The following is an 18,244-nucleotide window of genomic DNA, read 5'->3' as shown; positions in this document are numbered from 1 at the left end:
TGGTCAATTCTCGGTTTCATCAATTTTTTAGCAGAAAGGAGAGGTAGTGACACGGCGTCAGGGTGATTTTATTTAGGATAAATTTTGTGCAAATACTTGCGGTATTTGGAGCCAATTGGGTGGTGTACTAGGGGTGGCGGTTTGCCAATTTAGGTGCTAGTCGTTCGGAAGAGCGGGAGAGAGAGAGAGAGAGAGAGAGAGTGAGAGAGAGAGAGAGAGAGAGAGAGAGAGATGTGCAACAACAGGCTAAATAGTACACGTGCGACATGGGGAGTGGCCGTGTATTTAAGATAGGCTATTTAGCGCATTACGCAACATAAGACATTACGGGTCTGTGTTAGAATTTTGAAAGCATGCAGTTTGGGATGGACGAGCATTAGGCCGGGTACAGGGGACATGCACCGAGTAGTCCGCTTCGTGTATCAGACATGGCGAGGCTTCAGATCTTCACCATACCTTGGTCGTGATTCCGATGTGGCCTGTAGGGGGAGGAAAAGAGGGGAGGGGAGGGGGACAACATTCGAGCATATCAAAAGCACAGGTACGAAAGTCTTTTACTTACCTCATACTCGTCTTATCCCCTCGGGATAGAATCCCTGGGGTTTTGGTTTCTGGAGCCAAGGGAGGGGGTGGGGGCAGTGTGTCCTTATAGGCTGTGAGTAGGGAAACGTTAGAGAATCAGAAGCACTTAGTGCGAGGTTTCTAGTTGGTAGGTGTATTTAGCTATCGGGGTCCTTAAATCTCTTTCAACGCTGTGATGTTCTAAGGTTTGTCAGTTCTTCGGACAACTCTGTTCCCTAGTACCTTTGAGTGTCGTATCTTTATAATATTCTATCATTTTACATCGTTTCACTTTACCCATCCTTTATATTCCATCATTTACATCGTTTCGCTTTACCCATCCCCAGAAGTCGAGGTCTTTCTCCATGCGCGAGTCCCTGAGTCAGTCGCATATTTGACGGCAGAGTATCGTGTCTTGGATTCGATCCTCCATCCGGGGCTGGGCAACCATCTTCTAATAACCTTAAAGAGAGAGCAAAGTAGGGTGCACAGAAAAAAACTCTCCCGCTGGTCCCATATTTTAAATAAAGCATGCAATACCCGTTCATAGTTTGGAAAACCTTTATTTGCACAATCGTTCAGCATGTTGATAGGACAGTGTGATCGGGGTTGGCCGGATACGGCAATGGCTAAAGTGCGTACAGTGGGGGGGGGCTATTTTGTAAGATTAAAACATGTTAAAAAGGTTCACTCATTCATTTGCAGGGAACTTAAAAATGTCTATCGGATAGTTGAGGGATCAAGGGACATTCATTTCATAATTGGAAGCACAGTTGGAGTAGTTGCAATCAAATTTCCTATAGGTATACCATGTGTGTGTGTGTCATAAGCGAGGTTACATGTCAGTTATGATAATATCATAACGAATCGTACATTGAAAAAACATTTTTCACGGGGTCTTGTTACATGTTCGTCGAGTGAATCCTCCCTCTTTTCCGACAAGTGTACAAAGGATCATAACATATCTCGGAACATCGAGTCTTTTTAGCAAAAGAAAGACACCACGAGGTGTTTGTAAGTTCCTATTGATACCGGCGCCATTTTGGGCGGGGCCGGGTTAGTCCGGAAGCAGCATCAAAAAAATGTTTCCTACAACCGGCAGTTGGACCAGAGTCCTTTTCGGCAGTTCAAGAATTCATGCTAACAGAAGGAGTGGCTATGTCATGCTTACTTCGTTAGCGATCAAGGCAGTTGTCCCTCACCGGAAGCCTGCAGGGGCCGAGGGCTCCTGGGATTTTTTGTAGAATCTTCAAGACTGTGGAGATGCTGTCGAGGGTGGGGGCTCGTGCCCCGGTGGGCAAGCGCCCGAGTTACATTGCTGGTCAAAAGTTACTCTAGCGGCCTAGACCCGCCTTCCAGCGGACCCAGACGCCATTTTGAGGCCCTGCAGCAGCTCCCCCCTCGTCGAGCCTGCAAGAGTGGAAGAGACCCTTTTGGGGACAAAAAGAAATGGAACTCCGTGTTGTGGAAGCAGGACATTCGGCTAGGGTGCAGCTGTGGTGCCCCCCCCACCTGGGGGGGGGCGAGGGAGACTCGTTCGCGCCGTCTCCCTCTCCCGGTGCGCTCCATGCCGCTCTCTTTCATGGGCATGCACGATGGCCTCTCCACATCCCGTGCTCCACAAGTCCCATGCCCAGTGCTGCGGAAGTATGGCCACCTGCGGCGCATGTTCGGTGCTGCGCAAGTATTGGCGCCACCGCTGTATGTTTGGTGCTGCGCAGGTATCGGCACCACCGCCTGGCAAGAGGAGTTCGACGCCGGGCCGGGGGTTGGGAAACCTCCTATCCGTGGAGGTGGGAGAGGCTCGTCCGCGTCGCCTCTCCCTCCCAGCCCGACCTGGACTAATTTTCCGCGGAGGTATGAACAAGACATCCCTCCCCCCAGAGTTGTCGCAGCCATTATTCAAGTGGCGCCTGGCGTGCTGCTGCGGCCATTACGGAGGAGAAAAGAAAGAAGTGTCCCGTCCTTCTCTGGGCCGGGCTTCCGGTGGATGTCGGCCGGACGCCCCTTGCTCTGGCCCCATGAACGGGTTCCTTGGCTCATCGGCTGCAGCCGGATCCAGTTGGCCTCAGTCCCTGGCCATTGGTGGCCGGACCGGGAGGACATGTGGCGGGACTACCTGAAACTCCCACGCGCCACCGCGGCCGGACTGGGGGAGAGAGAGGTCGAGGACATAGACATTCCCCCCCTACAACTCTCCGGTGTGGTCAAGGTGATCCCCTGGCTGGGTCCCGCTGGCCCTTGTCTCTCCTCCGGCTCCACCCTATGTTACGATTTCCTGGCCGACTGTTGGCAGCAGGACCCGCCTTATATGGGTTGTTGCCGGCTGGGCGTAGCCGTAACCCTGCCCTACCTTGGAAGGTTCCAGAGGGGGGGGGGGGCGAATGTTCTGCTGACTTCCATTTTCTACAGTTTACCGTTCTTGTTTCTAACGTTTTCTGTTGTTAGGGCATTAATAGGTGTTATTATTACGTATTGTTATTTGTTTCTTGTTCGTTATGTTAAATAAAAGTTCAAGTTCATCAGTGGCCTACGGATTTCGTTCTCCCATTCCTTTCTTTCCAGGTTGTTTCATGCTAAAGCTTCTGTTAACAGAAGTTAAGTAACACGGAAACACAGGCAGAGGGATGACGTAGATTCATGCATCACGTACACACAAACTCAGACGGGGAGACAGTACAAGTATTATATACAAAGACCCAAGACAAACAAAAACTGTTATTAGCCATAATTATCTTTTTCTGTATGCTGCGCATACTTATCGTTAGAGCAATGGGGCAGTTTTTCAGTTATATGCCTATAAGGATGCGGAAAAAGGAGGTAGTAGGTTTTCAAAACATTGGCAATATCCCTAGTCCTCTCGGCGAAGGATACTTGTGTAACCCTTACCTCGAAATACCCTAAACTTTTCCCTACTTGGCTAAACGTAAGAATGCTTGGTCGCGTGTGTACATTATTCTTTTTGCTTTATTCGGGGTTTGTCGTCTTGTTAATTTAGAGCTAGACTGGGTTTCCCGTCTTAGCGTTGTTTGATCTATGAGGACTCGAACATGTCGCTGAAATTGGCCTGGCGAAATCTGTGCCATCGGGCATAATCGAACGTGGTGGTTCTATCTGGCCTGTCCATGTCAGTCTGATTCATCTTTGTCTCGCGCCTTTTCCCTTTCTGCTGGCCTGTTATTCCTGTCGGCCCTCTGCTCCTACTCACGTTCAGTAGAGTCGGGCATTGGGCTTTCCAGTGCCCGGCATATCTACAAAAAGCACATTGGTTTTGCCCTAAGTCTGGCCGTCCTGTGCGTAGTGTCGGGGGATTACTTTTCGGACGTTGTGTCCTGGGGTCGTCCTGTCGATATATTCCTTTACCTGCTCTGTCCTCGTCTCTTTTCTTTCGTTGCATTGCTTCTTTGCGCCACATACCGAGACTGTCGAGCATAATAGGCGTTGTCTTATTATCACGAAGGGCTATTTCTAACGTTTCTATTTTATCAAGATCGAAGGATCCTATCAGTGGCCACTGTTTCTCTCGATTTTCTTTGGTATACCTGTGCCACAGTTTACTATAGGCTATAGTAACTAATCCATAGTTTATGAACATGTCTTTATTAGGGGTGCCTTCCAGCGGAGCTAGATGGTCCACCTCTAATAAACGGTCCGGGCTGAACCAGCTATCGACCAGTGGGGAGAAGACAGACATGACAGCTCACAACGAGGGACAAAAAGTCAGCACTGCCTATCTTATCACTGTGTGCAAAGACTAGACAGAATATTTCTATTCTACGTTGTTTGCAGGCAGTGAATACCTCATGAACCAATATCAAATAAACAATAAACGACCAGTGGGGAGAATAAGTAGATTCGCAAAAGGTCTGCGCCCTCTACCCTTTCACTATCTGCAAAGGGGAACCTGTTCTTTCCTGTTTGTAGACAGAGAATCTCCAGAAAACAATCCGCGAACAGTAGTTCGGGGCAAAAACACTTAATCAGTGTCCGTTAATAAATAATTAATCAGTGGGGGAGAAAGATAGGCACGACGGCTGCATTACCTATCCTTCACTGTTTGCAAAGAGAAAGAGCCTACTGTTTCTCCGTGTGCAGACAGTGAATCTCCAAATAGGTCAACAAAGAGTAATACTAGTATTTTCGGAACAATTAAACAATTATTTCGTGATTCGTCGTGTCTACACGACCTTACCCGGACCGTATGGACACTTTCTTGTCTTCCGAATCCAGCGCCCGATCGTCCTCTTTTCTTTGTATTCCCCGCAGCACTCCTGATGGTTCCCAGTCAGGACCGTAGATCACTCGAGAGAGGTCTGTTCGGAACCAGTGAAGTTCGGATGATCGGCTGCCAGACGAGGGTCTATTGGGCAAGAGCTCTCCCGATCGTTGCAGTCGTTCACTCTGTCGTCAGGACCTCTCCCACTGGATCCACGAGTCGCTGATGGGCCCCACGCTTGGGACGCCAATTGTTGAAACTATGTCAGGGACAATCGATATTTGCCCGGCGGTATCGCCTCTTTAACCCACGAAATATTAATCAATGAAGAGGCAGGCGCTGGAGACGGGAAGGCAGGAAACAAGGTTTATTCTCTCCGGAGGAGAACACATCAGTTCAGACAGCAGGTATCGTCCTGAGGTGCTCTACCCGCATCTCTGAGGCCTGGCCTCTTATACACAGGTTTATTGCTTTATTACATACAACACATTCTTGGTAATGCTTTGATGTACGGAAAGGATATCCTCCGAATCTCCCCTTCAGGCCCGTTCCCACACACAGTTACAGTTGAAGTCCCCACCCCGGTCACAACAGGTGATGATTATCGCGCAGCTGGACATTCCGCCGATTCATGGAATGTGGGGGTTTGATCGGATCTCATAGGGTGGGGGCTTTGATCAACTCGGGGGTCCTTTGATGAGGGAAGCTTTCTACTGTACGGGGAGTGGCAATAAACAGTATCGGCAGAGCTAGGTGTCAGCCTGGGAACGAGGGAGACAAACGGGCACACAGGAAAAGGGGGTTTGTATCAAAAGGGCCTGGGACCATGAAAGGAATGAAGGGAGGTGTCGCGCTGGGAACAGGATGGGGTTCTGAAGCAGAGCTGCGCTGAAGGGGGGGTTTATGACCCAAGGCATGTGCGAGCGGGGGGTTGTCAGTGTGCGGGTTTTTGTGAGGGCGAAGGGCTATGCTGGGGGCCAGTGGCATGCAAAAGGGGGTGGTTCTGATCGAGGCACCTAAAATGGCGGGTGCGCACGACAAAAGTGTGGCATCAGGGGAAAAGGCAAGATGGCGCAGATAATGTTTACCAAACCGTACTAATTTTCCACACCTGTGCCTCACGGGAACAGTCCAGCCCGAACCACCAAGCCATGTCTTCCCTGTCCATCTACTGATGTTTTTGCATTTGTCACCCGAGTGGGAAGGGTATGCCCAGACGTGGGTCCCGTGACTCTCCATGCCACTGGAATCAAGCTATTCTGGCTGAAGAGTGGTGAAACCCCAAAAATGGTCCTAGGATGCTTGTTTGCAGTACATGGAGGACCTGGCATGGCAGTTCGGGCTGGACTGTACCCATGAGGCACAGGGTCAAGACTGATTTGCATATGGCTGGGTTCAAACTGGAACGGCATGGTGAGCAGAAAAACGATGGATTTAGGCCCAGATCTCTGAACTGGGGTGAATGTATGACATTGTTCTGCAATCTGTCCATCAACTGTTGTTTTTGCAACTATTTCCAATAGTGTAGATTCCGTTGAATGCTTGGTGCGAAAGCCGCCTGCCGTAGTTGAAGGATCTTGGCAGCTTCGAGAAAGTTGTACAATCCTCTATTAACCAGTCTTTCTGTAACTTTACCCAATGTAGGTAGCAGCGATATTGGTCAGAGGTTTGAGAGAATTGATGAGTCAATATTTCGTTTTTTATTCAATGGCTTAACAATGGCCAATTTCCATTCATCTGGGACTGTGCCTGTAGCTAACGAGGAGTTGACTATCTGGTTAATCACCGGGTTAACAATGTTTATGATTTGGTGCAGGACATTGGGTGGGCAAGCATCGAGAGGGGAACCCGATTTGAAGGCAGCAATTGCTACATTTGTCTGCTCGAGTGAGACTATTCCAAAGGAACAAGCAACTTGTGCACACGTAATCATTTTTAGCAGCATTAATACTGAGAGTATCACACAATCACACAATATATGATTCAAACAAGGTTCTTTTTCTCTTTTTTCAGGTTCATTTATTTTCCAGGTGCCCAGCCAACACGTGTTTCGTCTGCGAATATCCCACAACTTCTTCAGGGCTAGAGTGTATAAAGGCAATACATTACACAATGGTATCGGCCTCCATGACTTTACAAATGATGGCAAAATGCTCATACTGTGACAACTTCACCCGTAGTGACAACCCTATTCAACCCACATAAAAGGGTGTGTTCTGGAAAGGAAAAATCAGCGCAGCTAGGTATGCATAATACATTAGAGCTTCACGGTTATATATACAACTGTTTATCTAGATACTCCTCATGATTCACAACACCATAGATTCACCGTGACATTTGAACCGTTCACACCTCTGTGCTCATCACATAAGAATCACTTGAAATTGTGGTCACATGGTGTTTTTATGATTTATCCTCCTGAACTACACATTACAGTTGCCCAGGAAAAACAGAAAGTGAAGAGAGACGAGCAAAGAGATTAAAGCACGTTGGTGGAGAACATGCACTATGCTAGGACCTGCTACCAGTCCAAAATCTTACCTATCGGACAGATGGCAAGATTATTAAGAAACCTATGGATACGGGAAACAGAACTTCATCAGGATCTAGGCGTGTAGGCACTAGTCAAACTGTAAGGTATTACAGACGATTTCAATCTGTGACCTCACCTCTCCGCCGGTTGTACTTCCATCCCGGCTGCCAACTCAATCGTAAATCAAATCCAATGTTTGGTCAATGGCGACGACAAATCAATCCCAATGTTGGGGGGGGGTTGGAAGCAATGCAAATGAACATGGAGCTTGGGTCAAATTAAATATCCCATTACAACCTAGGTGGTGTAAAGTGTGTCACCTGTATTTAGCAACCGTCTTGTTTATAGTCATGCAGTTCAAATACATCTTAACAGAGAAAATTTGTCTCTCAATCCAGTGACTTTAGCGTACGTGTAAATTATAATCAAAGATTTTAAACACTTAAAAGGGGAGTCCAGCTGCCCATAACAGCGGGTCTCACTATGAGGAACTGGCCAATGTAGTGCCCTGTCCCCAGACAATTCCAACAGCGTATAAGTCTCGCTGTCCCAAATCAGAAATTTTAATTAAATTAAGATACAAAACTATACTCTTCAGTAAAATACTAGGCCGAGCTGTAATGCCCCATCCTTCTTGTAAGCCCAACGCTGAGCTCTACATCAATGTACATTACTAATATCCTCCTCTATACGATCAACATCCACTGGCGCGAGCTTCATACAGTCCCTTAAAGTTACCGACTAAAAAACTAACGGTTAAAAAAATATTTTAGTCACATATCCTGTCTCCACTTACCGAGTATGGCTCCCTGTGTCCCCGTATGAGTGTTCACGCGTAGTGCTTGCTAATTCTGCAACTGCACGTGTATCGCGAGTGGGGTTCCTGATATCCAAGAACAAACCGGAAGTAAAATCGCCGCTAGAATGCCGACCCAATATCTGGTATCGTCCGGCGCGGGTACACCCGGAAGTGTAGAAACAAACACTATTAGAAGCACTAGAATGCGTCCCGCTTCCGCACTGATTGTATCCTAAATGCTCGGCACAAAGTGATATATATGTTTATTTTTTTATTTATTTAGTGTGTTTTATATAGCGCGCAGCTACCCCAACGGGGTGTCCCGGCGCTTCTGCAGGTTTGCTGTGTCTTACATCAGTGATTTTAACAAAAGAGGAAGGTTTTCAGTGCTTTCCGAAAAGGCATCTTCTCCTGAATCATCCGAATGGAAATCGGGAGTTTATTCCATTGGGATGAGGCACATACCTGGAAAGTTTTTCCTCTGGAACGGGCTTTTTTAAATCTAGGGGTTGACAACAGGTGTTTTGAGCTGGACCGGAGATGTCTAGCGTTTCTATAAGGACGGAGGCAAGAAGAAAGATAGGCAGATCTTTTCCCTTGATAGCACGATGTGCCAAAGTGAGGGCTTTGAATTCTGCCCTCTTTTGGATAGGGAGCCAATGTAAACTGCGTCGATGTGGTGAAATGTGTTCTCAGAGAGAAATGCCACAAACCAGTCGGACTGCCGCATTCTGGACTGTCTGAAGTCGGTAGCACAAACCGGAAGCGAGCCCTAGGTACAGGCCGTTGGCATAGTCTAAGTGTGAAGTTATTAGTGCCTGTACAATGGCTTTCCTGGTGTTACTAGGGAGGAAATTAATGAATTTCTTAACCATCCGGATTTTTGAAAAACAGGCAGCAGATACCATCTGTACATGGTTGTGGAACGAGATTCGAGAGTCCCATCTGACCCCTAGGTTTTTTACCGAGTCCTTGGGGGAGGGGGGAGGACTCAAGTCAAGAGGCCACCAGAGGTTCGAATCCAGCGGGGAGGGTTGATGGAAGAAAAGGACCTCGGTTTTTCCGGCATTTAATCGCAGGAAGTTGTCATCCATCCAACAGGCGATGTTCCGGAGGCAGTTTTTTAATGGATTGAATGTTGTTTGGGTAAGAGTTTCATAAGAGAATAAAAGCTGAATATCATCACCATAAGAAGTTGCCTTAATTCCTGACTGAGATATAAGCTCAGCCAGGGGGGAAAAATAAACATTAAATAAAAGGGGGCGCAGTGAAGAGCCCTGAGGGACTCCCCACGTAAGCAGGCGACTGTCAGAGGTAAAGGGGGGTGAAAACTGCCTGAGTTCGATTGGAGAGGAAAGAGGACAGCCAGTCCGGTACCTTGCCTTGAATGCCTTTAGACTGGAGACGATCGAGCAGGACAGGGTGAGAGACGGTGTCGAATGCTGCCGCACCAACACCGCCCTCGAGCCTCCATCACACAGAATCAGCCATCTCTATCAAGGCGGACTCTGTGCTATGGCCTGGTCTAAACCCATGTTGTGATTCGTGTAGAAGGTCATGGGTTTCAAGAAAACCTGCTAGTTGCTGATGGACCAGCTTTTCAAAGACTTTGGCAGGGGCAGGCAGCAAGGAGATGGGCCTGTAGTTGGCGGGTTCCTCAGGGTCTGCACTGGCTTTCTTTAGAATTGGAACCAGTTTGGCATGTTTCCAGGAGTCTGGAAAAATACCTGTCTTGAGGGAATCGTTCCATATGCCATTTAGTGTAGGATTAAGAAGCGGGGCCAGAGCTTTGTATTGCCTGGCCGGCCATGGATCGGCTGGTGAGCCAGATCTATATTTTTGAAGTTCTGCCAGAGAACGGTCAAGGGTGATCTCATCAAAGTCCGAAAACACCGGTGTGGTGCCTAGATGGTTCTTACATGAAGAAGAGTCATAGATGGTTGCAATTTTTTCCTCAAAGTAAACAGAGAGGCGGGTGCAAAGGGATTGTGATACCGGAGATTGGCCTTTGAGGGCCATGGGGTCAGTAAAACCTCTAACTGTATTAAAAATTTCTCTTGTGGAGCCTTGTGCTTTAGTTATTCTCTCCTCTAAGTAATTATGTAAACAATAAGTTGAGCAATCCGTCACGGATGATGTATCCTATGTAGGGTAGTTGAAGGTACAAAACTCCCCGAATGCCCAGGTTCATCTATAAAGTTAACTCTTAACCTGTGCATTTCCGGGTTTCGGAAAACCGGAAGTGAGGCAGAAGAAACGTAAAAAAATTAAATAACAGCACTATTCATACAATAGATTCATTCGTTGCTTACTAATTAGCACAAACTAAATATAAATTAAACCTAAATATTTAGGATAACGTAAGTATCTCCAGGGGGCGCATTTTTTAAAAACAAAAGGACCCAAAATTCCCCATCTCTGACATTCAATACTATGTCCGCATTTTAAAGTCACCTCATTTGTGGCTCAATCACAGCCAATACAGCTTGAAGATTGAGAAGTCTACTATAGTCTGCCTCATAACGATTTAATGGCAGACCACCAATACAACTTGAGGTAGAAGTCTCCCCTCAGGCATCTAGTTAGTCATACCTGGTCCTGAATTAACAAACTGTAGTGTCACAGTATTGCGGAATGCAGGACAGTTAGAAAAGACAAGAAATGAAAATAAGAAAGGCACAAGACATTTATACAAAGTTATCTAAAAATACATCCAAAGGTATCGACAAGTACCTGATCCTAAATACATCAGGAATAACAACTACAGTGACTTTGCATCTTTTTGGATTACATGTCCAGTTATTATACACCATGTGCGAACCATATATAATTCAAATCCCCATCTTAATAAATACATCACAGAATATTATTTATATATACATACTCCCTATTTCAGATGAATGTTACAAATTCCATCTGGAATAGTAATCAATATTCGTCGCCCACAGAGTCCCTATCTGATTGCTCTGATATAATGTTCACTGGTATTGTGTCAATCATGCTACATGCAGTACACTAAGTACTCAAAAAGCATTGCAGTTCATGGTCTGCATTGAGCCCCTGTTCCACCGCCTTAAGGCGCATGATCCAGGTGGCCTCCACCCGGCGTAAAGACAGCTCCAAAGAAGTCAAAGCGTTTATATGGTCCTTGCTCTTTACAGGTCATTGGGTACCTTGCGTCCCCTTGCTTTAGCGCTCTGGCATGCTCGCAAATACAATCTTTTAGCATTCGTATGGTACTCCCCACATATTGTTTGCAACATCTGCAGACAATAATGTAGATTACAAATTTGGTCATGCAGTGGATGTTTTGCTTGATGGCATACTCCCTTCCATCTGGGCCTTTGAAACTGTTGGTTTTATGCAATGCCCATTTACACTTACCACAATTTCCACACTTGTGAAAGCCTGCTGTTCGTTGTGTTAGCCAATCCTTCTCTCTAGTGTTCACAGGAACAGTAGGACTAAGGACGCTCCTCACTGTTGTGCCTCTTCTGTAGGTGATCAATGGTCTACCTGTGGTGAAAGTCTCTAGGGAGTTGTCCGCTTTTAGAACGTTCCAATGCTTGTGCATACATTCGGTCATGCAATGTACCTTTGTGTTAAAATTAGTCACCAGTCTAACCGGTTGTATAGTAGTATTGATAGGCTTCTTTTCTTTAAGTGTTTCTGTGCGTGCAACCTGAAGTATACGTCTCTCTGCTTTCTCCAAAGTTTTCTGTTGGTACCCTCTGGCTTTAAATCTGTTCTTCATGGCATGTATGCAAGTGCGAAATTCTGTGTTATTGCTGCAATTACGTCTCGCCCTGGTAAATTCCCCAAAAGGTATGGCATTTATTTGGTGGATAGGGTGGGCACTAGATGCATGCAGCACCGAGTTGCATGCAGTCGGCTTCCGATATAACCTACTGTGTATAGCATCTCCCTCTACAAATAACTCAACATCCAGAAAAACTAAACTGTTTCTGCTGTACTTATGTGTGAATTGTACGCCTAGCTTATTCCCATTCAGAAAGAGAAAAAATTCTGGCAAGGTCTGTTCCGGTCCTGACCACATGAGCAGACAATCGTCGATGTATCAACCCCAGTATAGAATGTGCTAGCTAAACCTGCTCCCTGTGTCACCCCATATCCATTTCGCTTCAAAATATCCCATGAAGAGATTGGCGAACGATGGCGAGATTTTCGAACCCATCGCCACACCTCGTGTCTGCTTATACCAATTGCCTTCAAATGTAAAGCAATTGTTACTCAATATCAGCTCTATCATTGTGAGTAGCATTCTGCTGTGTTTCCACTGAGTGGCCGGTTTGTTGCCAAAATGCCCCTCCATTGCCTGCATACCAAGACTGGGATTGATGTTTGTATATAATGAGACCACATCTAGTGATCCTAAGATGATGTCATTGTCCCATGTCAAGTCAGAAAAGAGGCCCAACACATGCTTGGTATCTCTGATGTAAGCAGGAAGGTTCTGAACCAAGGGTTGCAGAAACAAATCTACGTATTCTGCGATACGTTCAGATGGGCCACCTATGCCCGACACAATGGGCCGCCCTGGTGGAAAGGGTAGGTTCTTATGAACCTTCGGCAGCGTGTATAGGACAGGGAATCTAGGTTTCTCTACCTTTAGGTACAAGAATTCTTCCATACTCAATAGACCCTCTTCCCGCCACTCTTTCAGATGTTTATTAATGAGTAGTGTCAGTGTACCTGTAGGGTTCCCCATAAGTTTCTCATAACAGGTGTGATCATTCAGCTGTCCCAATACTTCATTGTTGTAGTCCTGCCTGTTCATTATTGCGATGTTACCCCCCTTGTCTGCCTCCCTGATTATGATGGATGTGTTAGTTGACAGTAGTTTAAGCGCTTTGCGTTCTCCTGGTGATAAATTATCCACGTTTGGGCTTCTGTTTTATTTGTATTTTGACTCATGTCTATCCATATCTTGTAGAACCAATTTATGAAAGGTGTCAATGGTATTCCCACCTGCCAATGTTGGGGTCCACCTGGATCTGGACTTTAAACCACTTGAGATGGAGTAATCATTTTCAACATTGAGATCTGTTAACAGTTGGCTCAAATCATTAGGCGTTGCATCTTGGTTCGTAATAGACAACAAAAGCTGTGTATCATACACATCCTGAATAAGACATCCATCACTCCACACTCTGGAATGTTTTTAACACGTTTATTGCTTATTGTATCTTGCATAAACATTTTTTTCAATTTTAAGTTTCTGATAAATTCGAACAAATCCATGTTTGCCTTGCATGCATCACCCCTGTCTCTAGGGCAAAAACCCAGACATTTTTTAAGCAGAGATTCCATATCTTCAGTTACTACCAGGGATGAAAGATTGATTATATCCACCCCCTCTTCCTGTACTTCTCTTAGTTCCTCTTGTCCCCTGATCTTAAATTCCTCCTGTATTCGTTTGTGGCCTGCTCTTTTGCCTCTCCTAGTTTTCTTATGTGTGCCCCACTGTTGGGTTGTGTTCTGTTCCCCTTTTTTATGAGCTGAACCTCTTTAAAAAAGAGTTATCTGATCTGCTCTGGTTGGAGGTGCCTGGTGCATTATCTACCTCCCCATCGCTTGACATAGGTGCACTTAAGAAAGTCGAGATAGATGACATAGAATTTGAGTGTTGCATTCCTACTTTCTGTCTATTCTGATCCCCACTTAAGATTTCATCATACTTTTTGGCAAAGGTGAAGACTCTACCTTCCCTATAATCTATTTCATCGCGCTTTAGTTTTCTTGCTTTGCGCTGTTTTATGTCTTCTTGATGTTTTAATAGAACCTCAGCTAGGATCTCACAGTTTTATACAGTGGCCTCAGGCAAACTCAGATCTTTGATTTCGTCTTCCAATTTCGTGATCTCTATTTGGAATGCTGCCACTTTACGGTCAGCATTGTCAATTAGTAAACCCATCAGTGTTTTAGAGTTTAAACTAAGTGAGTCTTCCCAAAGTTTCAATAAATCGTCGTCAAGCTCATCGTAAGTTGGAAACATCTGAGCTCGCAACCCCCTCGGCACCCTGTCCAGTCTCATGTATTGTCTTAGGGTAATTCCATCCCACCATTTACTGTTTTCACTTTTTTTAAGTTTCTCAAACTTCACAAACTTCTCTCTTAGCCCTTCATTTTTAGTGTGACTCGTGTTCTAAACACTTGCTGCCACAATATCACCCTTTGCCAAATTTTGAAATAACTCTGCAGCTACTTTGTCCCTGTCCATAATAGCGGCAGGGAACGAGATCTTTGTCTAATATTCAATAATATCACCGTGAGGGCTGCCCTTACCACTAGTTCCAAGGCAAATGCTTGGAATGAAGGGCTCGTGTGATCAGGGTCAAGCTTTAAGTCAAGCCCAGATCCAGGCTTTGCGTAGGGATTGCGGTAAAATCTTTTTGTATATTATGGATTTTTTCTTTGAAGAAAACCGAGATCTGAACACATAGGGTCTGTGGTGGGGGCATTTCTCTACTCAATATTTTAGGGTCGGTGTAGGACTTTATAACTGAAAAAATAGTTTTCTGATCTTAGTGTCCCTCAAAGATTTTGTTTGAATAGTACTCTTTTTTAGCTGATTTAATGTGTGTGTGGTATTGTTTTCTGCTTATTTTGAAAGTGTTTTGATCTGCTGGGTCATAAGGTCTTCTCCACTTACGTTCCAGTTGTTTACACTGGAGATGTAGTTGAGCTAAGGTGGGCATATTCCAAGGAGCTAGGTGGGTTTTGGCTTTGCGATTATGATTAGGTTATTCCAGTGGTGCTAATTCATCGCTGTTCCTATATAAATCTGACAGCCGGAGTAGTCTCGGCCTGGCAGACATAAAGTCCTCCGCCAGGCCAACAGAGAGTACTCTATTTGCCAGAATATAAATTGGGCCCTTAATTACTTGCACCAAATGTATTACGGATACAAAGATTGTACCATGGGGCGGGAATTGAACCCTGGTCCCGGGCCAGACCTCTGCATCAGGGTCTGCCGCTTTAACCATTGAGCCACACTTCTCCACAGTAGCAGCCTTATTTCACTGCAACCTGACCTGGGGTACGGAGCAGTGAACACTTGTAGGCTGAGAAGTAGCAGAGAACGCCTATGACAGACAGGCGTCCCGGGCTGACTCCACTCACTCCGGGGCTAAAAATATCGGATGGGAAAGGCACAGCACTGCAGTCTCTTCGGTGAAGTGTTCCCGCTCTCCTGCATCCCTGGGTGGGATGCCAGCCACCCCCACCCAGGCAACAGGGCACAGAAAACCACTTCTCCACGTCACACACTGCATCCCTCGTACGAAAGGGAGGAGCACAATCACAAACACAATATTACTTACCCACCCAAAACCCCCCGTATTTCCCAACATCCCGTACAAGTACACGAGTATTTTTTTAAAATAATTAACCACACAATACCCCTGTTTTCCCCATCATCCCGTGCCAGAAGACACGTGAATAAATTGAAATAAAAGAATTTATTTGACTTTATTTTCGGGAAAAAAGCAAACGTTGTAAAAAATGCGTTGTAACTGTACTTCCTGCATGTTTACATGCATGTTTCATTATCTTTACATCGATATAAAAACATGCGGAGTGATGGTATCTGCGGACATAAAATTGCGTTGTGATGGTATGCGGAGTGATTTTATGCGGAGTAACGTCATATATTCCTGTGAATGCATTGGGACCTGCATTATGCATACCCTCACAGAAGGAGAGACACCATTGGGAGGTTTGCTGTGGTAGGGCTTGGGTGCTGGCAAGGATGTATGGAAAGTAAACTGAAAGTGGATGTAAGTATCAATATGAAATGAACACAAAGGAGCAGGTGAGGAGAAAGATGCAGAGACAGCATGTATATACATTACATCTGTTGTCGCTGGGTGATGAGGTCTGAGTCAAGTGACTGTTGGGTGGAACATAATGTGCTTTCTAGAGAGGAACGCGAGTTAGAAGGGGAAGGTCTGCATGTGGGTATTTACCTTTTCTCTTTTGCTACTGTGGTGATTGTGAATACAGTTATATATGGCATCACTGGTAGTGATATATGGAAGTGTTTTGATCTTCTTACACTAAAATCTAAAATGAGCAATTTAAAAACGTGGTAGAGATAGATACATACAGGTTACCAGTAGGGCATAGTATACTTATAGACTTTAAGGGAAGGGAACAGAGGTAGAACAAGAAATCCAGGAGGAGGAGAGGTGAGCTTGTTAACTAATTGTGAAGTAAATTAGTGAGATCAGTGGTGTATAGAGAGTTAAAGTAGTGATGGAGATGTATGGTAGCGAGAGAAATAAGTCAGAGAGGTGACGGGAGGGGGCAGAGAAGGCACTAAAAGAGTAATAAGGAAGTAGAGACATTGCGGATGAGAAAGAGAGGTAAGGTAAACATAGAGATGATGTGTGAGAAGTGAAGTAGATGGCAGAGTGATACAGGGATGTTAGATGGAAAAAGTGCAGAGAGGTCAGAGAGAGAAATGATTTAGAGAGAAAGTTGAGGTAGCAAGAGTAGCTCAAAAGGGATGAATATATATGTAGGCACAAAGTGATAACAAGGTCAAGGAAACGAGAAAGAGACATAGAAAGATGAAACCTAGTGAGGTATATTGGTATATTGAGTGGTATAATGAGATGGAGGTGAGGAGGCTAAAGGTGAGCTAGAATGAGGATGAAGGTACATACTGAACTAGAGATAGAGAGAAAGGTTGAGGAGAGGCTCAAGATTGAGGAGGTGAGATGAAGTAAGGAGAGAGAAATGACACAAAGTTTATTTTTCCATGCAATTGCCATTAACTGCCTGAGAGTGGGAGGGTTAGGGCAGGGCAGACCAGGCTTACACAATTTTGACACTCCAACCCAATTAATATTTCAGTCGGTCAGTTCATGGGATGGGGAAAATCCTGTGCTCAAATATTCATCCAAGACCAGTAAGGGAAAATGTGCACAGCTAGGCTTCTTCAAGTTCTCAGTTTATAGTTTTATTCAAATGTCAAATTAACCATTACAGCAAGTAAAATGTTAGCTAGAGAAAATTCAGTAAACAAATGGAATAATGAAGAGTGCTTTTAAGAAATTTTAGTAGCCACAGCACATGATAAATAGTTAATCATTATAATCCCTAAATACAAAACGACCTCACGTGAGTATAAGAGAAGAATAATGCAAAATTTCTAAGGTCAAAACATTGCCAAAGTAAGTAACGCTTCTCTAAATTAACAATTAGCATTTTTAAATGTGCAGTGCTGCAATTTAAAAATGTCTAAAGCCTAATGTGTATTCTTAATCAAAAAGCATCTCTCTCTAAAACACCAACAGCTTGTTTCTCTGAAACCTAAGCAGCTTCTAAATCTATACTACTATAATAAAGGAAGAACTTTCAGACTTTGAGGCGGGTAAACTCGGGAACCACAGCGCCAATCCACACACCCGATACACCGTTGGAATCGTCAGGGTGTGTAGATGGTTTATAAAATTTAAAAAAAAAACGTTCTTTAAAAAATTTACAGTAAAAAAAAAGTAGTCCCTCCGAAGTAGCGCCGGCCGCGACGTGCGTGCTCACGTCAGGATCGCGGGGAGGAGCGGCGTCCAGGAGCGCGACGAGGAGCGGCGGACATGGCTCGGGGGAGGAGCGGTGACGTGAGGAGCAGCGGACAGGCCAGCGGCGGTGCGAGCCGCGGACAGGCTGGAGGAGCGGCGGCTGAGGTAAGGGAGCGGCGGACTTGGCGCGGGGGAGGAGTGCTGATGTGAGGAGCAGTGGACGGGCCAGCAGCGGTGCGAGCAGCGGACAGGCGGGAGGAGCGGCGGCTGAGGTAAGGGGACCCATGTCGGGGCAGAGGGGACCCATGTCGGGGCAGGCAGGGGTCGGGGCAGGCGGGGGTCAGGGCAGGCGGGGGATGGGCCGGGCTGCTGGACAAAGTCAGGGCAGGCGGGGGTCGGGGAAGCCTGTTGCTCTCGGACAACGTCGGGACGGGCTGCTAGTTACATAATATTTGCAGATCCTTCACAATGTTTTTGACAAAGAAAGCACCTAGGGGCAGATTTACAATCCCCTTGCGCCACTTTTGCGTCATTTTTAACATGGGAAAAGTGAAGCAAAAGTGGCGCAAGGGGCTTGTAAATCTGCCCCA

Source organism: Lissotriton helveticus, chromosome 6 (assembly GCF_964261635.1).
Source record: "Lissotriton helveticus chromosome 6, aLisHel1.1, whole genome shotgun sequence".
Taxonomy (NCBI): Eukaryota; Metazoa; Chordata; class Amphibia; order Caudata; family Salamandridae; genus Lissotriton; species Lissotriton helveticus.
Note: the sequence above shows the minus strand (reverse complement) of the source record.